Source organism: Canis lupus, chromosome 14, assembly GCF_048164855.1.
Source record: "Canis lupus baileyi chromosome 14, mCanLup2.hap1, whole genome shotgun sequence".
Classification (NCBI taxonomy): domain Eukaryota; kingdom Metazoa; phylum Chordata; class Mammalia; order Carnivora; family Canidae; genus Canis; species Canis lupus.
This window is the reverse complement of record NC_132851.1, coordinates 5,380,880-5,402,056: the sequence shown is the minus strand read 5'-3', so window position 1 is coordinate 5,402,056 and position 21,177 is coordinate 5,380,880. Positions and strand designations below refer to the sequence as shown.

General features: G+C 40.9%; 1 protein-coding gene across 10 annotated transcripts in view; it reads left to right on the top strand.

The window, feature by feature from the left end:
• The window catches only part of NCALD (neurocalcin delta), a 370,439-nt gene that overhangs the window by 174,292 nt on the left and 174,970 nt on the right, over positions 1 to 21,177 (top strand). Inside the window, exon 1 of one of the 10 annotated variants that reach the window (XM_072774079.1) lies at positions 14,946 to 14,977. The exons of the other annotated variants lie outside the window; for them this stretch is intronic. The gene's annotated coding sequence lies outside the window, so the exon portion shown is untranslated. Of the gene's footprint in view, positions 1 to 14,945; positions 14,978 to 21,177 lie in introns of those variants that run through there. 10 annotated transcript variants of the gene reach the window in all.

Below are 21,177 nucleotides of genomic sequence, written 5' to 3'. Positions count from 1 at the left end.
GAGCAACTAGGACATTTCCTATTACTTGGAAGATTCCAAGGGTTGAGAGGGTCCCTTTTAGGAACCAGGGACAAAGGCCAAATTCTTTATTACACTGCAGGAGTGTTCAAAAAAAGCATTGTTAAAAAAAAAGTGAGTCTATTAATACCTATAAAATGAGGCCTGGTGGAAATAGTGGCATGCTGAGGTGCCCAGAGAGGGTGGCATCTGAATGAGCTGGGATGACCAGAAGGTTTTGACAGGCAGAAAATGGAGAGGGGACAGGAGAGGGCAGGGTGAGGGGGAGGATGGGAAGGCCTGGGCGGGAAGGATCAGTGTGTGTGCTTCTAAGGAGTGAGGGTTGGAGGCACAATCAGTAGCACCTCAAAATGTGTGGCTACTCTGGGCAGGCTCATATTTTATGTCCTCTTAAAAATGTTATGTGGATATTTTTTCCATACATATTTAGTGAGGGAAGCCATAAATCAGTTTCCTATTAATAACTCTTTATTCCTTCTTTATGTTTTAATCCATATGTCAACTGATCTTTTTCCCCCTTCTCTGGTCTTCTCCAAAACAAAATTCCACCTTTATAATCTGTAGCAATGTGTGAGCAACATAGAGTGGATGGAAAGGCAGGTTGGAGTCTAGAGCTGGACCTGGCTCCATCACTTACTAGCTGTTTGACATTGGACAAGCCACTCAACCACTTTGTACTCAGTTTCTTCATCAGCAAAATGCAGATAACAGCATTATCTCCCTCGTAGGCTTGTGTGAACTAAACAAGCTTATATAGGTAAGCCACATACAGCACTGCTTACCGTATTATCTATGACACCATTATCAGATTATCATTCTTACCTATCCTTTCAAAAAGCAGAAGGAGAAAAAGTCTGAGTCATTTCCTTTGAAAGGATCAAGCTGTTCTCGACTTGCTTCTCTACCGTGCAGTTGCTGGGTTACCTCTCCCTTTTTTCCCCCTTTCCCACATTTGGCCTGCCCATTCTTTCTTAGACTGCCTTCCCTGGGCCTCCGTCAGTCTTTCACTCCAACTAGTAGACTCCCAGCCTCTCCTGAATCCTATTTTGTTGAATGTCTACAACTTTATTCCAAAAATGAAATCACTTGCATTTGTTTAGAGTGAGACCTTTCATTATGTACCCTTTAGGCGCTGGACATCTGGCTAACCTGCTGTTAATGTGACTCTGAACATGAGGGAGAAGCAGAGAGTAGGAGGAGATAGGCAGCCAAGGGCCAGAAGAGTCAGACTATGCCCTGGGTAGCCAGGGTTTAAATACAGTGGCAGTGGAGAGCCATTGAAGATGTTTGACCAGAAGGGCAGATACAAGAGGAACATTTAACAAATGGCATGAGATTTAACAAATCTCCAGGTATGATTATTCCAAGACCCTCTACATCCAAGCAGAAGGCAAGCCAGTTGCAGTGCTATAAGGCAAAGATGGCTGTGTCCTCTGAAATTCACATAGTCATTTTATAAACAACCTGAGGTCATCTCCTTCTAGCTCATCAGAAACAGCAAGCATTTATTGAGTGACTTTCATGAGCAAGACTCTAGACCAAGCCCTGTCCTCCATGTGAGTGGTTTTTATTGCAGGACCTCCTGAGGTTTCTGATCCTTCATTTCAAAATAGCAAGATTTCCTTGGCTCTTGAGAATGGCAAGTGATACTTCTCTGACATCTTTGTTCTACAAATTATTTAGTGCAAAGCAGATGTTTGCTTATAGTGTCTCTCCAGATTGCAGACAAGACAGATACTGAATGAAGCATGGTTGAATTAAGGCGAGGTCCTGATAGCCATCAGCTGCCCCTTAATTTATGTGATGAAAACTTCAATGGGGCTGTGGCAACCTCATGCTTCCTATGATGTTCTTTAAGTTAGGAAAAGAGCCAGCAGTCAGATACTCCCAGTTTGAGGACCTTATCACCATCAGTAGTGGCTGTTCTTCTTCTAGTGACAGATTAAGTGGGTGACAACTACCGCCCCATATATACTTCAGTTTGAAAGAGATGCTGTCATTCTTCCAAATGCAAATGCATGATCATCCTGACAGCTCCCCTCCACTTAAGCAAGGAATCTGTATCCTGGGCCAGCTACAGAGGGACTCCTGAAAGAAATCCAGGCCCACTAGAGAGACCCAGGATGTGCAGCCACCCAATGCCTCAAAAACCTGTGGGGATGAAGGAGAGAAGGAAGACAGAAGGGAACTTGAGAAAGAGAAGGTGTGATTCCTAGAGAGAAGAGGATTGCTATTACCTCCCGACAGCCAGTTCTGTCAGACGTGTGTGCTCAGCTGGCAGGTAGCAAGTCCACATGGAGATATGTTCTCTCATTTTGACAAGGTGGAGATCTCTTGGCTCTCCTAGCACCCTGGAAAAAAAGCAGCCTGAGGAAACCTCTCAGGGCCATCCACATTTACTTATCTCTCATCATCACAACAAGCATGTCAAATGCCTCTGCCTGTTCCCCATGTTCCTTTTGCCTCTCCCCGGCAGGTATGTTAGGTGTTAAGCTATGCCTTCAGCCTCTCTGTGCTTTGGAGCTGATGAAGGGTCCCCCTTGCGAGCCTGCTGGCAACAAGTGTGCTCTGCAGCTATGATTGGAGATGGGCGGGGCAGGTGTGTGCAGGGGGTCAACACTGGGACAGGTTCTCTTGGAATGAGACTGAAGTGTGTCTGATTGGCATTGCCTGCGTGGCTCTGCCCTGTGCCTGCAGCCCAGGAAACCAGCAGGTAACGTGAAGTGCGGTTCTGCCCACCAAGCAGACTGAGGCCACAGAGAAAGAGAGATGCTGGAATCAGAAAGAGACACCAGAGCTGGGAAAAGAGAAGCAGTTTGTAAGCCCGGTCGATTTTCCGCTGGTCTAGTGTGATGAGCATATGATGCAGAAGAGATGAGCACGTGAAGATGTGAGCTTTTTTAGTAGTTTCCTTTTACAGACCTGGAGTCTGGTGTAGCTTTCATGGACAACAGCTAGTGCCCACAGCGCCTGGGGCTGGAGGACCATGAGGGACAGCTGTCTGGGCTTTGCTCCTGGATCCACACAGCAGCCATTTCCTATTTGTCTCCTGCCCACAATCTTCTGGGGATGCTAAGAAGCACTTGGATCTAATGCTGCCCTCTGAAGAACTTGCTCTTTTTTGGTGTAATGATCCAAAAAAAAGAAAAGAGAAAGAAAGAAAGAAAGAAAGAAAGAAAGAAAGAAAGAAAGAAAGAAAGAAAGAAAGAAAGAAAGAAAGGAAGGAAGGAAGGAAGGAAGGAAAGAAAAAAAAGAAAGAAAGAAAGAAAGAAAGAAAGAAAGAAAGAAAGAAAGAAAGAAAGAAAGAAAAGAAAAAAAAGAAAGAAAGAAAGAAAGAAAGAAAGAAAGAAAGAAAGAAAGAAAGAAAGAAAGAAAGAAAGAAAGAAAATCCTTGGTAGCTGAAATAGAACTATGGTCTTTAAACAATACATAAACTAAATTTCTTTCTCTTCTCTCTTGTTTAGTCAAGCGTGGCTGTGGTGCCTTGACTTTGGGAGAAGCAGGGATTTGGCATGGAGGAGGTGGATGTCTTGGTTCCTATGGCAGGTGCCTGAGGGACAGTCTAAAGCTGAACAAACAGATCCCGGAAGTTCCCAGTCCTCGCGATAGCTTGAGAATTAGGACAAATATCCATCGTGGAAAACTGACATTGGAACAGACCAAGAGAATTGAAGTCAGGGGGGTTAAGTGACTTAAGATCATTTATTTATTTGTTAGGCAACTTTTGCTGAGTACCAGGCACCAGGAGAAATGTAAAACTATGATATGAATAATGTGCTTTAGGGGTCCCCAGATCTAATACCCTCCAGTCATGCCCAGTGGCAGGCACAGGAGTCTTTTCAAACATAGATGCTTCCAAATCAAGCTGGGAAACACCATCAAAGCCCCAGCGGAGAGAGGTAGGAGTTTGAGGTCTGCACTCAGTCTTGCACTCTGGGTCCATCCCAGAGCTGGACCTCTAGGGTTCCACCTGCCATTCATCCATGGAGCACAGTCTCCCTTCTAAATCCTTGCATCTGTACCCACTCCTTATGCACTTTGGCCTAAGGTTGCTAAAGATGCTCTAGTCCTCTTTGTCATTATTCTACCTGGAAACCTCCTTCCTCAAAGCTCTGAGTTCTTTAGGTAGATTTTCTGTCTTCCAAGTTACCATAGGTTACAATTATACAAAATGTTTTGCATTACAAAATATGGGACACCATTTTTTTCGTCTTTTATAGTATTTTCCTTCATTTTTTAGCCTTTCAAAAATATATATTGCCATATAAAAATATATTTATTTATGTATATACCACCTGTGACCTGTTCCAAAGCCAAATACCACATACTTTAGTTTTGTGAAGGCAGCATTCCACTTGTCTGGATCTACTGCATCTCAGTCAACTATGCTGTGCAACAAATAACCACAAAATATCGATGGCATATCAGAGCAACAAGCACTTTTAGCTCATGTGACTGCAGGTCAGCTGGACTTGGCTGTGGGCTTAGTGCAGGTCTGTTGTGTATGTCTTTCATTCTTCTCGGACCAGCAGTTCCTGGGGGCAGAGTCTGCCCACGGGCAGAGCTATAACAGGGACAAGTGGAAGCACACAATGACTTTTAAGGCCTAGACTCAGAACTTGTTGTGTTGGCCAAACACAACATTAGTGAGGCAGAGATGTAGTTTTTGTTTCTAGGACCTACAAAACCACATGCCAAAGGGAGGGATGAGGAATTGAGAAGATAATGAAATTTAGAATATACAGTTATCCTGCTGCATAGGAAGTGTATCTGGGGATCTGACAATCTTTTAAGGAGACTCTCAGTTAATCCTCTTGCTTTTAGCCCCAATATCAACTTTTTCTTCCAGAAATACCTGGTCCTGCCAATTCCTGAGCCATTTGGGGGATTATGTAAATCTAGTTGCTTCTTGTCTTTCCCACTGCTGCCTTAGGATTCATATTTTCAGGTTTGTTGAGTCAGTTACCACTTGCCCATCTGCTTTCCAGCTTCCAAAATTTTATTGCTTTTGTTTCTTTTCATATTTTCTTTGTCCTTGTGGGTTTATGCCTGTAATAAAATCCTTTTACTGTCATTTTCATGGGGTTTGGGGAGAGAGTAAGGCTAAATGCATGTTTTCAATCTATCATCATTCCCACCTGACTCTTTCTTGACACCTTAATGATCAGCCTTCTCTCCCTCTTCAGCTACTCTGGCTTTAATTACGTGCTGCTCAGAGCCCCTTGTTGCCCGGAGATAACTGAGTGGAGGAACTCTGAGGAAGTGCCTGATGGCGTGGTGACTCACTTTGCGGTCTGGCTGGTTGTTGGAACATGATGTGAGCTGCAGAATAACCCTTTCTGACTCAATATTGCATCTATAAACACAGATGTATTTGAAGAAGTCATCTTCCTCTTCAGAGTTCTGAATACACAACATCACTATTTTTGATCTGAACCCAAGACATAGGAATCATTCAGTTGAGCACGCACATGCACACATGTATAATAACAAGTTGTATTTTCTTACATTAAGTTGAAATGCAGAAGAATACAAAATGCAACCCTCTGCTCTATTTTGATTGCCTTCATTTTTTTTCTATCAGTTCATTGAAATAATGGAGGTGAAAGAGGGATATTCTATAACTCATAGTTCAATCAGCTCTTTAATGCTTTCCAAATGTGGATTGACCATTGGAGCTTACCGTCAGATAGATGGGAAGTCTGAAACAAGAGTGCTGTAGTAATAATAATACTTATGTACTAAATTACTCAACCCAAAGGGCTCTCTAATGGTGCTAGCTAGTAGAAGGAGTTGTTGCAGATGAGAACCATCTCAAAACTGAATGGAAACATTTTGGAGTGCTACTGGGACAGGACCTCCAAATATAATATCCAAGCAGGGGAAGAAAGGAACCTGATTTGTAACAATTAGTGAACCTTGAGCCAGAAAACTGGGGTTCAAACCTTGATTCCACTTCTTACATTCTGTATTCCTTTGGGTAATCTTCTTGTTCTCCTGGATGAGGAAACAAACCTTCTTGCTCATAGGGTTGCTAGGAAAATGAAAGGCAATGAAAGCTCTTTGCTAAATAAAAGTTTTAGTCCCATACAGTTTTATTTGAGGGTAGCTATGAATGGAAGTAGTTAATACAAGATTGGTAGTAAGAAATCCATTCTTTATACCTTCCATTGCTTGGGACACCTCACTGCTGGCAAGCTGAATGAACTCTGCAAATTGTTGCAATCTCTACAAGTTTCCTCTGTAAGGCACAGTTAATGATATTTAACACCTGATGGGCACTTGGTAAGTGCCATGACCTCTTGTAAGCACTTTATAAATATTTAGTCATGTAATCCTCAGAACAGCTCTATGAAGTGGATTCTATAGATGTTATTATCACCATTTTAAAACGAGGGAAACTGAGGTGCAGAGAAGTTAAATAAAATGCTTAAGGTTGTATCATTTACTAGTGGAGCCCGGACCTACCTACGGGCAGCCTGGTACCTACAGGCCTCTGTCCATACTTCCCATTCTCTCTAGATAGTCTTTTCTGGGCTCTTTTCCTTTTTTATTTTTTTATTTTTATTTTTATTTTTTTCATTTTCCTTTTTTAACTCACTAAATGTTCTTCAGTGTTCTCCCTCAGGCTCTGTTCTCATCTCACTACCCTCTCCCTGAACAATTGCTATAGCCATGGCTTTAATTATTATCTATATCTAAAGACTTCCATCCTTAGGTCTAGCCAGATCTCTCTCTTGGTGCCCAGAGGGGTTTATTCAACTGCTTACTAAATGTCCTTACTTGGATACCTTGAAATCATCTCTAATTCTTCATAACTAAAATTCTATTCATGATTTTTCCTTCTTGTCCAGTCAACCTACTCTTTCTAAGTCTGGCAGCACTATTCACCAGGTGAGAGACATGGGTCATCCTTGAGGCTCTTCATTCACCTTCTGTGTCCATCCATTCTACCTAAGTCCTGCCAACTTGTTCAGCCAAGCTTGGCTCATGCTCGACCATGTGTGAGGCTTTGGATGTTGAGTCAGTATTCTGGTCTAGGCCAGCATCGTCTCCCATAAGGATTGTTGCCACATCTTCCCTAAACAATCCTTCACCTCCAGTCCTGGAACCCTCTAGTCCTTATCTCACATTTAGTCAATATGATCTTTCCAAAACATAAACTTAATCATGTATTTTCTTGCTTAGTACTCTTCAAGGGACTCCTGGTAACCTTAAGCACCTTTTACTTGGCCTCCAAGTGTGATCATGACCCAACCAAATGTGACAGCTTCAGCCTCATCTCCCATCTCTCTTTTTCTTACATCCCTTCCTATAGCCATAGGAGCCTTCAGTCAGCATCCCTCTGCACCTGTCTCTCACCTCAGTACCTTTGCACATGAAGCTGTTTCTTTCTCCTAGAACAGTCCCAATCCCTCATCCACTACAGCTTTCTCTTCAGTTACTATTCACCCTTTAAGTAATTAACTTAAAGTCACAATTTTCTTGAGAAAGATTTCCATGACTTTTCTAGTCTTTATTAAGTGCCTTATAAGTATCCTATGTGACACTATAATTTTTTGCAATTACTTGCTAATTATCTGTCTTTCTGGCCACACTAGAAGTCCCTTAAAGGCAAGGATTATGTAGGTCTAGCTTATTACTATATCCCCTGAGACTAGCACAATGTCTTATAGGTAATAGGAACTCAGTAATTATTCACTGAATAGTATATGAATATTGTATAAAAAACATCAAAGGTTGTAAATTGTCCCATTCCCGAAATAAGACCCCCCAAAATACAATATTCTTTTGTCCCTAATGGATTATCATATGAGAAGGCAAACTGGAGATATATCTTCACTACTAGTTATCTAAGACATTGGAGAACAAAACAAAGTAAGAGGAGGACCTTCCTCCTCTTTTTTCCTCAGAAGCTTTGACCGGCCAGGGTGCCTGCATGGCTTAGTTGGTTGAGTGTCCAACTCTTGGTTGGCTCAGGATCTTAGGATCAAGCCTGATGTCAGGCTCTCCACTCAGCAGAGAACCTGCTTGAGATTCTCTCCTCCTGCCTCTTTACCCACTTGTGTGTGTGCAGTTTCTGTCAAATAAATAAATAAATCTTTGAAAAAAAGAAGTTTTGACACCCGATTAACTCAGAGCACTCATACCCTGAGGGAGCAATGCAGTATTGAGGAGATAATGTTGGGTAAGGTGGAACAGCTTCTGAGAGGTACTTCTAAATGCTTTGTGCTGTCAGAAAAAGGATAATGATGAGAACTTTTCCCCAAATTGAACAAAGAAGATGACTGGCACCCCTTTGGGCCTCGTTTCATACTTCTTCAAACAATAAAATTCTTCTCCAAAGTCACATTTTCTGGAGACAGGAAATTTTGGAAGCAGGGATTGAGGACAGTGTCTGTACTGACAGGGCCACCATAATACTTGTCCTCCACATAACATACTTATCAAAACCCAGCCTCGGGATCCCTGGGTGGCGCAGTGGTTTGGCGCCTGCCTTTGGCCCAGGGCGCGATCCTGGAGACCCGGGATCGAATCCCACGTCGGGCTCCTGGTGCATGGAGCCTGCTTCTCCCTCTACCTGTGTCTCTGCCCCTCTCTCTCTCTCTGTGACTATCATAAATAAATAAAAATTAAAAAAAAAAAAAAAAACAAACAAACCCCAGCCTCATCTGTTCTCGGTAGCAAAAGAAGTGTTGGAGGTCACATGGCTTTGCCCTATCATCCCAGGCATTTTTACCTAAACATGCTTATGTCACAATCTTCTCCATATTCACTTTTTATCAGTCTCTTCATCCATAAGATGGGTAGTTTGACCAATAACAACTCCAGTCATTAAACAGAATTGATGTTCTAAATAAGACTTCCAATTATTCTCTTAGCTTTCAATTTTCCTTTGACTCTTTGTCAAAGTTTGTAATTATAAGCTTATTTACGTGATTATTTGTTCACTGTCTGCTCCATTCCCTATTCCAACCCCTACCCTCCCTACTTTCCCGATCATTTTAAGATCCATGAGGGCAAAGACTGCCTATTTTGTTTTCCCTTGATCCCCAGAGCCTCACATGATGCCTGGCACCTAGTAGAGTCTCAATAGATGCTTGTATAAGAAAATCACTGGTTGAACGAATGTCATAATGAGGAAAGGCTTGTAGGTGACTCCCTGACTCCCCCATAGATTACTGAGGCTCTCCATATCTACACAGGTTACCTCAGGTGAAAGGATTTATTTAACAAAGGAGCAGGGAGGAGTAAAGACCCTCTTAGCAGACTTCATTACACTTATTCTTGTCTCATTGCTCTCTATTTTGTGTTTTTCCCCAAAACAGCCCCAAAGGGAAAAAAGGCTCCCAGACTGGGATTTGAAAGATAATTCAAAGAAGGGGTTGTTTACAGATGTGTGGGCAGGAGCAGAGGAGCCAAAGTGGGTGCTGAAGCAGTCAGGAATGACAATAGTGAGAATCACTCTGGAGTCCAAAGGATGAAAGCTAGAGCTGGCAAGTATTGGAGATAGGGAAAGGGCCATTGTCCTTGTAGAAGGACAGAGTCACTGTCAGAAGCATGATGCTGGGCAGGGAGGGAAAAGGGAAGAAATACTCCCAAATTCTTTCTCTTCCCATCCTTTGATCTCCTGCTATGTTTCCACTTGGCACAGCTCAATAGGAAGCCAGAGAGCAAAGGAATGTAAGGTGATACAATCTGTAGAGGTCAGCCTCCTGGGGCCTAGAAGGAAAGGGGTAGATCTGGATGGGGGCAGGAGGAAAGCTGGCACGTGCCATTATTGCTAGTAAGTAATTCTTTCTTTAAATGGAGAGAGACTGCTTGTTGTCAACTTCATTCTGCTCCTCACCACCCAAATCAATCATCGTGCCTGCTATTTCTTGATATTAGTTTACTCATCTGTCTTCCTGCTTTTTTGCCACTCTATGGTTTACTATTTTTTATGTCTTGCATTTAAACTCTTACAGAAAAAGTCTGATGGTGTCACACTCCAATATTGGGTAGGGTACTCATAGGACAGCCTGTAAAAACTGCTTTGGGGGCACACACTTGTCTCAAGTTCAATTAGCTACAAAGCAGCCTGGCCTATGATGAAAAAAATCTCTCAAAAAATGTTGTGGGTGGGTAGAGTTGTCAGAGGAAATTATCTGACTGGAAGCCACCTTGCATATCCAATACATGGTCACCCCCACTTCCACCCCAAGGTGACTGTCTTCCCTTATGAAGGATAATGATATCAATGTCAAGTTGCTGAGAAGGATAGACTAATGCTCACTATTAGAGTCTAGCAACACAGGACGAATTGCTTCTGTCGACTGGATTCACCAAATGTGCCTAACACTGGTATCTCTGAAGTATGCTGCATCTTCAGCTTCCTCCTCTAACAGCAGTTGTGTCCCAGATGTTATGTCCAGAGTCTGGTTCATGACCCGATGTCATTTTGCTTCTAATCAGAATACTCATATTCATTTGTCTTCATAAAAAGTAAATGACTCTGTCAGTGAGGTTCCTGATAAAAGAAACAGGGCATGATGCTTTTTATTCATAATCAGCTCTGCAAAACCTCCTGCAAATAGGAAATGAGTGTTTTCTAGCACTTTGGATTATGTTGAAAGTTGAATTTATAAAAAAACAACAGCAGCTGTTTGTTGGTGAAGTTTCAGGATGGCCACCTTTGTTGATGGCAGGGATGTTCTTCTTTCCTAGTGCCCATTTCTCTCTAGTATGGAGTCTTTTTTGAGACACCCCCTTCAAGAACAGATCAGTGGGGCAACCCCATCGTAGTTACTGAGCCATTTCAGACCACTTCTGAATGTCAGAACTCTCCACGATACTCTCCACGAACTCTCTGCATATACTTTTCCCTCCTGAGAACATCTTTACCCTTTCTCTTGACCTTGTGAAATTCTCATTCTTCAGGCTCAGCTCAGATGCCTCTTTCCATGAGCTAGCACTTGGGAGGGCAGGCTCTGCAGTTAGACCATTTACACTTCCTATCTAATCCAGCCACTCATCAGTTGGATCTTAATTTCTTTACCTGTAACTATGGGATGGTAAGGGAGTGAGGCTGTGTATTAGTGGTTAAGCATGGAGGTGGGAGAGCCAGATTGCCTGGTTTCAAATGTTGGCTTCACCACCTCCTAATATGACCTTGAGAAAATTAATGGACCACTCAGTGCCTCAGTTTCTCCATCTGGAAAATGGAGGTCAAAAGGATCTGTACAGATCTGCTGTGATGATTAAATGAGTTTATTAAAGAAAAAGCTGTTAGAGCAAGGCCTCACACACAGTAATGTTTAATGAATGCTGTACTTTATTATTTTCTATCTCATTGAGTTATAAGGATTAAGTTAGGTAAAACACATAAAGCATTGGAATCATGCCTGACCCAAAGTCAGTTCTCAGTAAATGTTGGTAGTTTTTTTGTTGTATTTTTCTTATGATTCTCCAAAATACCAGAGAGAGGTTGTCCATCTCTTATGTTCCTATGGTATATAAATCATACCTCTAATAGCATTTTTCACACTCTCCTTGTTTGGATTTTGTCTTTCATATTGGACTATGTGGTGCTTACAGGCAAGCATAGGTCATACATGCTTGAAATTGCTTAATATGCTTACCTTCATAAGGTTTTTGTTGCTAAACTTGTCAGGATCGACACTGATAGCTTTTCAGTAAAATTCTTTGATTAACAGGAGGCCAGCAGCAAATGGGTTGACTTTGGTTTTGAGTGCATCTGCCTCTCCTCATTGGCTCATATGATTTCACATGTACGTAGTCAGAACATGAATTATAGTGCTGACAGTGGGTCTTTCCCTAGTCTTCAGGTAAGTTATTTGCAGTGTTTGAAATGAATGATGTTGAGTGAGAGGTGGGGCCTCTCCTTTTTGTTCCCCTTTGTGTAAAGCATTTGCTTGTTTTCAAATGTAGTTTTCATCCAAACTGGAATTCCACCACCACAAAGCGTGTGCTGTGAAGACAACCATATCCAACAGATGACTCATTCAGGAGATGGCTAACTAAATTCCCTCCCAAGCTCATGACTTGAGATGTCTGGGGAGAAAAGAAAAAGGAAATAAATAATGATTTATCACTTCCTACGTGGGGTTGTCCTGACGTAAAAAGAAATATATCTTTGCCTCACTTGAAATGATTTGACTGGTGCTTGTGATATATTAATGACTGTAAAAGAGTTGACATCAGACAATGATTTACTTCAGAAGTTGCTGCAGTTAGGCTGAAATGATGATGTCAACACTCCATGTCAACATGTCATCCCTGCTTGCTGGTAAGCATCTTTGCAGGTGCATGCACATGGCAAGTGCACCACGAAATGCCCAGTGTGAGCTCTTGTTTGTCATATCAGTGGGAAGGATGCAGATGCTATTTTTGCAATCTGGCTTATAAGTTTATGTTATACATCAGAATAATCATAAACATTAGCTCTTATAGATAGTAAATGAATGAACATTATATTTCTGATAAAAGAGAAGCATAGGCTAATTTTGAGGTTTAAAATGTATTATAACCTACACTACAGAAGGGAATTTCTCCAGTAGAATTTCTCCATTATATTTGTTATTTCAGACTAGATTAAAATCTTAAGTGTGTTGGCTTTATTTGTTGGTAAAAAGTTGGCACTTCTCTTCTTAAAAACACATTTATAAACATCCTTAATTTTATTGTAAAGTATGTATAGCATTGGCAGTGGGTTCTATTCAGAAGCCTCCGGGTGCATCCAACTGTGTTCTCTGTGGCAATGGTGGATTTAGCTGTTCTGTGTGATGTGCCTTTAACTTCCAGACAATTTGGCCTTGTTGTGTGTTTTCCATTCAGCAGCCAAACAATTAGCTTCGTACAGTTTATCCAGTATGTTGTGATGCTTTATGTTATCATTTGTCCAAACCCAGAGCTTGTCTGGGTTTGGATTGTCTGTTGGCCTTTCAGCTGTGGTCATTATACTATGTTTGCTCTCTGAGTTTCCCCAAACCAGCTCTGCCTACTGCTGTTTGCCTAGGCTCTGGGGGAGAAAAGGGCTGTCATACTGAAGGTTAAACAGATGCTGGGGCTCTATCTAGATTCTACTGTTTGGTGCTAATTTTCAGTGTATTTGTGTATGGGTTGTATTTTTAATTTCCTATGTATTATGATATTTTGAAACCTTTCTGGCTGGGAAGACAGTGCCCCTCCCTGGGCTATCCAATTCTTAGAGATAGCAAAGGACTCAGGGGCAGCATGCCCTTGTTAAGAAAACTAACCAATCCAGAGCCACACTTCCTCCATCTGGCTCATTCACACCAAGCCAACTTTTCCCTTGCCCTCACTCACACCGGGTCCCAGTATCAAACAGTGAGAGACCACCACTATAGCCCCAAGCCCATTGGAGTTATTTAAATTGGCCAACTGTTTCCTCTGCCCTGCCTTGTCTTTCCCATGGAAGCCCCAGTAAAGACTGTGGCCTAGACTCTCCCTTGACTCTTGTTTTCTGCCTATTGACCACTTGCAGCTTCCCCACATGGCCCTGTATGGCATGGTATGCCTCTTGTCCCTGGGACCTGTGAGTATAATAAACTTCTGTCTTCTCGAACTTCTCTTGTGTCTCTCCTTATGGCTGCACTGGCTGACCATCACATAAAACAGCTCAGAACAATTTGCATTTTCACCAGTAGGGTCAACATTTGAGGGGGACATGTTGGAGTCATTTAAAATCGACTAGGCTTTTGCTTCCATATACACTTCCTACGACGATGGTGGATTATTGATTGTGTGTGTATATATATATATATATATATATATATATATATATATATATATATATATAATCTTCACACAAGGGTTCCATTAAATGTCCTTGGTTCATTTCAGAGCTTATCTTGTCTTAGTGTCAGGAGGTTCTCCTTAATATCTAACCCAATTCCTTCTATTGCTACCCAAGGCAACTGATTTTCCTGTGACTCTGCCTTAATTCATTTTCTAAAAATATTTGAGATTCATTTTCAACATGCCAACTCCAGAACACTCATCCAGGTACTCTTCCTCTTAAAATTGCAAATGCAACAAAATCTACAAAAATCTACAAAAATGCAAATGCAACAAAATCTGGGCTCTGGTATCAATAAGTTTTCAAAGAGCACAACTTCAACCTTGAAAAGAATATTAAGTGATCAAAAATAGTACTAAGCACGTGCTGACTACCACTCTCCTAGAAGCTCCACTTCTGCACTGAGTTGGCTCCCAGAGAATTGGGTATTTTTTTAAAAAACAATATGATGAGGAAAACACTTATGGGCTTTCAAGTAAGACTGTCCTAGAATCACGTTAGCCACTGTCACTTTCTACCTGTCTGATGTTAAGGCCACTATTTTACTTCTCTGAGTCTCAGTTTCAGCATCAGTAAAATGGGGATGATGGTAGCCGCCTCATGGTGTTGTCATGAAGATCAAATGACCTTATCAAATGGAAAATACTTGCCAAATGGTAAGTATTCCACAGTGTTGGTTTCTCTCCACCAGGTTTGTTAATACAATGTGACAGTAATGCTCTGTAGTGATAATTACACTCAATTTAATTTTTATCAGAATTTGTAACTATTTAGACAAGGTTGAACAGAAGTTTATTTTTTTACTAAGAAGAAGGGATTTACTAAGCAAATTTTTCTGTCAACTGGAATGGTGCTAAGGGAGAAAAGTTATTTATAGCTTTTAAAAATTCCTACTTGCAATAAAGATAATTAATTAAAAACAACCATTATCTAAGTCATTGAAAGGGTTGGGAAGACAACCTATTTAGTAATGCTTGCCACTGATTTGTGTGCATTTAGTTTCTGTGTGACTTACAAAGGCATGCCTCATTAAAACTAGTCTGTATTTCTCATCAATTAAGATGTCTTTTTTTCCCTTTCAATTAATCTGAATCCATGAGCTTCTCTGACACTGCAAAAAAGGAATATTGAGTCCAGGTAAGGAGCTGTCCATCCCTCACCAAAACTGTGGGAAAGACCTTTATTCAATTATGGTAATTTACATTGCATATTCATTATATTACACTTATGCTGATTATTGCTGCACTCCTATTTCTTAATCCTTCATTAATTCATAGAACATTTATTGACAGCCAATCAATGACCTGGCACTCAATTACAGATTTTTTCTTCTGGCATCAGGGAAAGAAAGAAAGCTTGCCTTTCTCCCACTATGTGCAAATCTTGATCAGATCCACATACTGATAGATACCAGGTTTAACAAGATGTTTAATAATGATATCTCATACACATTTTACTCCATCCTTTGAATGAATAAGGACAAGGCAAGAGTTAATTATTTGACATGCAAACATGAATACAGGGTTGACCTAGCCCTTAGCCACGGCCAGATAGACGTGGGTGGTCACCGTGTAATTACTGAGGATCTATGGGGTGAAAGTCTGACCTCAGCTTCAGGCTTAAGGATGCGCTAAAGGTTATTGTCATTATTCAGACATTTCCAGGATGCAATTACTTATTGCATGTTTCTATTGCTACTTGCAAATTTTTACCATTATTTCTTTGTCTGTTGAATGTTATTAAAAAATAAATAGAAATGACAGGACTGAGTTGGATCATGTTGTTTGCCTGCCCATTCTGATGTTACAATTTAGATCTTTTCTTCATAATATTCTCTAAATATGTGTGACTTGAAAACTCCTACAACCTTATGTCAAGGTCATCAGTCACCTCTTGATGATCACTTCTCAGGACTCATACTACTGGACTTTGCAATAGCATTTGACACATCAATCATTCTTTTCTTCTTCTTTATTTTCCTCTATCATTTTAATTATTTGAATTCTGTTGTAAACTTTAAACTCTTTAGTTTTATACTAGATCCAGAAAAATCTTATCTTGCCACTTGGTTTCATAAAAAGAACGTTTTAATGTCATTCTTGAGTAAATTTTTTATTTTTGTGTTTATTACTATCAAGTAAATGTGATCCTGTCCTCCTACATCAGTGCTCAGGGCATATTTGCCAAATTCAGGGTGACCGTGGTTTTGGACCCAGTTTGGTTTTGGAATAGTCCTTTATCTCCTACTTTATAATAACAAAGTCTGAAATTCTTCACCTACTTTTACTTTTTTTACCTTGTAGTTTTTGTAAAATTCTGTGTAATTATTGAGTTTCCTTCTTTGATGTGGAATCCACTCATTTGGTCTAAGCATCTTTAACTCTTCCCTCCTCCCCCCACCATTTTTCTCATTCATTTGCTTCCAGATCTTTATTCTTCTTGGGATCTTTAATTTGAAACTTCTTTGACAAGTTCTTTTTATATATAGTCTCTTATTTTTAAAATATTTTTCTTCTTCCCCCGTTCTTGTTGTGATACTTGCACTTTAGTTTTATCTTAAGTTTGAGGAGAAAGATTCAAATTGATTCTTTTTTTCTCATTGTGTATTTAAATCTTATCTCTTCATTTTAGTGGCAGCTTTGTAAAGCCTATTTTTGTCTCTAAAGTTTAAAAACCTCACAAGTAGGCATGGTTCCCATGCCCTCGTCAACCAAGATACTTGAAAGTGCAGTCTCAACATGTTGCTTCCACTTTGCTCCCATTTTCTTCTAACCCTTTGCTATCTGGTTTTTACTCTCATCATCTAATGTACCTGCTCTGAAAAAACTTCTGGTTTTCTCTTGACCTTGTTAGGACTCATCTTCACTCAACTCCCTTCTTCTCAAAGCTCTCTACCCTCTTGGATTCCATGACACCATTTTCTCTTGACATCCCTCCTGACCCTCTTGGTCTTTTTTGGACTGATTTGTAGGCTTCTTTTCCTTTGCCTTCTTATTAACTCTTATTCCTCTCCAGCGTTCTGTCCTTGCTCCTCTGTTCTTATCACTATGCATAATCTTCCTGGAGGAACTCATCCAATCATATTGATTTAACTCCGCCACCCCCCCCCCCCCCCGCAAGACTCTGTGCTATTTCCTCTACCATGAATGCTCCCCTGTATTCCCAGGGAAAGTTTTCCTCAGTCCATCCTTTTGACTAACTGTCCCGTCCACTGTGCCCCCAAAGTACCCTTGTTGACACAGTTATCACACCACACATTACATTATAATGAAATTATCTGTAATCTCCTTAAGGGCAGGAACTATTGACTATTTTTGTATCTCTGTGCCTAATATAGAACTCAAGAGCTTTTTTTTTGAGGCTTTATGTGCCTAATATAGAACTCAAGAGCTTTTTTTTGTTCTCTCTGAACAAGATAGAATCCTCTTCATGATCTGAGATTGTATTTCAGCTCAAAATAAATTTTAAAAAATTATATTTAGACCACATTTTCTCTTAACTTTCTATGGTATCTCTGATAGGCTTATCATTTGCAAACTAAATCCCCTTGATCCACTTTCTAGTTCAGTCAAGGTCACTATCATGTGTTTACATGGTCTAGTTATGGTTTGACTTTAACCATCACCTATATGCTGCTAACTCCTAAATTCTTTTCTGTAGCCCTTACTGCTGTCCTAAATTGTTTCTGCACATCCTACCCCTTGCACACAAGCATTTCCTATCCTCATGCTACAGAGCTTCTGGTCCCTTGAGGTCTCCAACACCCAGGGCAAGTTGTTCAGAGTTGATGAAGAGAGACCTACTCCCAAATCCCTCATTTAGATATAATGTGGAGCAAAGGTGGGTGGTGGTGAGATCAGCATAGAAAAGAAGTGTCAGGGTGAGAAGATGGTTGTATCAGTTTCCTATGGCTGCTGTAACAAAATGCCACAAAAATCCAGGATAATCTCCCAACCTCAAGATCCTTAATTTAATCATATTGGTGTTGTTCCATTTGCTGTATGAGGTAGCATTTACAGGTTCTGGAGATTAGGACATGGACATATTTGAAGGGCTTATCACAAATGGTCCTGAATCAGGGTGAAGATAGAAACAAGAGTGTCTCTGCCTGCAGTGGAAGGAGATCCAGAATCTTTGATTTTTAGCAGATGTGAGGACCAAGATGTGTATATGTGTGGGCGTGATGGAAGAAAAACTATTGCTGTTGGTGCTGTTTCTAGTTAATAGAAAATAAATGTCAAGGGGAAAACATTCTACATATTTTTTTGTGTAAAAGTAACGAGTCATTTATATGAACTGCTTATGACTTATGCCTAAATATCTGATAGCAAAATAATATCTTCTAACTAGTTAACTTGTTACCTTATTGTCATTTAAGTTTTGTTTTAAAATACTATGCTCAGATGTCTGTTCCCCACCCCAACAAAGCCAGAGGTCATTAGCGTCAATAGTTATGATGAGCTTTCCCATTAGTGGAGCTTTGAAGCCAGACTTCAGGACTCTGAGCAAAGGAAGAGAGAGAGATTTTTAGCTTACTTTTTTCTCTTGCACCCTTTTCTTTAGAGAAGCCTGTGGTTAAAGGAAATAACTGGTTAATGGTGAAGAAAAGTAGAAAGTTCTTCATATGAGAAACTTGACAGCCATAGAAAATGCACACACATTGAAGCAAAATGTCTGTTAACAAGGCAAATGGAATTAAAAAGGTTATTGGAGGGATCCCTGGGTGGCGCAGCGGTTTGGTGCCTGCCTTTGGCCCAGGGCACGATCCTGGAGACCCGGGATCGAATCCCATGTCGGGCTCCCGGTGCATGGAGCCTGCTTCTCCCTCTGCCTATGTCTCTGCCTCTCTCTCTCTCTCTGTGTGACTATCATAAATAAATAAAAATTAAAAAAAAAGGTTATTGGAAGATGTCTTAGACTGATTTCTCCTGAGAAGCAAATTTTGAAGTATGGATTTAAGAAGGCAAAAAGGGGTGTGATTATTTTAGAATGTCTCCCATTCTGGAGTTGTATCTAGAGGGCAGCAGTGTGTTTATCAACTCCCAATTTCCACTGGCCAAGAACCATCTCTGGGCTTTTCTCCCTGTGCTTCCTGGCTGCACCTGCAGACTCTAGGTCCTTGTAGCATTGGAGAATGCCTGGGGGCAGAAAGCCAGAAGATAACCAAGGGCATGACTAAGAGGACACTGGCAGCTCAAGAGGAATCTGCACTGCCCTCCATCCACCTTCTGGCTGTAGTTGCAAGCAGAAGGTCAGGCAGAAGGTGAGCCAGGTGCCAAAGGCAAGACGTACAGAAAAATCTCTTCTTAAATGGTAGATAGTGTGCAGTGAAGACTCTATGATGACTGTTTATCAAGAGAAAGATGCCAGTGTTCCTAATGGAACAGGTCTGGGCTGTGAATGAGACAGATATGGGATCACAGCCCATTAATACAGTTGTCACCTCCTCAAATCTGCATTCTTCACAGTAAAATAGCAACAATTTCTCCTTTTTGAGATTGTTAATGTGCAGTAGAAGTGGCGATGTATGCGAAGTGCTTTGCATGATGTCTGGGACATGCCTATACCTGTAAATGAGAGTAGTTGTGCCACCAGGAAAATGAAAGACACAGGAGGAAGAAGAAGGAAGAGAATAGAGAAAGAGAGAAAGAAAAAAAAAGGAGAAAGGAAGGAAGGAAAGAGAAGAGAGAGAAGAGAAGAGAAGATAAAGAAGAAAGAAAAGAGAAGAGAAGAGAAGGGAAAAGGAAGGTTATTGATTGAAGAGACGAAGAGAGACCTGATTGTAACCTGAGGCATCTGCTACAAGAAAAGTCACACATGTTCATATTGCTTACTGAATAATGTCTGTGATTATTTCACAACCCAGGACATAAAGTCATGCATATGTTTTATTAGAGTCCTGAGTCCAGATTTCTTTTGCTTCCCACTGCATTTCCTTGAATTTTTTCTGGTAGAGTGTCTGACTTCAGATACACACTCTTCACTTCAGGGTTGCTTCAGGGCTGCCAACATGACCTGGTCAGCCTTGAGAACAAAGGCCTGACCCTCCTCCATTGGAGAAGTCTTAGTTTTGCACCCCGACAAAAGATAAGTGACTGTTGCATGTCATCAACCAGGTTCTTATGCAAAGTTCAAATCACCACTGGGCAGCAATTTTCACCTTGGGATGGACTTTGCTTGTCCACTGGTCCTTGGAATACAGATAATCATCTGCCATAGGCCATATGACCTTGTGGTCCACAAAGAAATTTGGTAGAACAGTCCAGGCTGGCCTCAGACTCAGCAATGCCAGAAATAGTGGTGTTGGGGACACAGTCGTCTCCTCCTCGTTATATGACACCAATAAGTAGTTTCTAGTTCGGAAGGCAAAATCACTGGTGAAATCCCCCAAAAAGGAGTTGTACTTGCTGTACAATAGAAACAAATAGAGACTGCCAGAGCAACAATGTCACTCCTTCACTGGAGTTGAAAAAGTCAAAGTAATGACCAAGGGAATTGTTATCTGGGTTACAGAGAGATATGTTCACTTCTAACCCCCACACACTGGTACCAATGAAGGATGGTTTGGATGTCGCTATTTTGATCTCTGTCTTGAGGAGATAGTGTGGAGCCAAGACTTCATAAAAGCTCCAGTGGGATGAATGATGTTAACTCATCCTGCTGCACAGTTTCTATTATGTTCCCTGAGGGAGGCAGCACATTTTGATGAATCTGGATCAGAAGACCAGACTTCTTCTGACCTATTAAACCGGAAACATGAACCCTTTTTGGCTTCCTATTTGGTGTGATGTGGGAAGAAGAGGACACTCTGATCATGGGGATAAAATAGACTTGGAGGAGGGGAAAGCACAGGGTCAGATGCACTGTGAGCTCAGAAGCTCAGAACCTTACCTTTTGGCCCACGTGGCCAAATGTTCTTATGAGATTTTAAGGAGAAGGAAATTTTGACTACAATTGGTTAAGAGCATTGTCTCTCCACTTTGCATTTATCCTTTAGTATGAAAACACTGGTGTAGCCAGAGGCATCTTTAGGATCAGTCTAAGAGGAAGGTGAATTAGATGTATTTATATGATTTACAGTCACTTCCATGTATAAATATATCTGGTGTTAATTAATAAAAATATGCAATTATGCTAAGGCATTTTTCAGACTTTGGAACCACGTGTTCCAGACACCTGTTTTAACAGTTCTCACTAGGAAACTCTCCTTAATTCTTCACATGGCACAAGGAAAAAAAAATCATAACACAATCAGAATGTGAGAATCCTGAATTATAAGCATGGAAGCTAGAAGCTAGGGCCACTACACTTAACTCCATCCATTCCTAAGGATACCC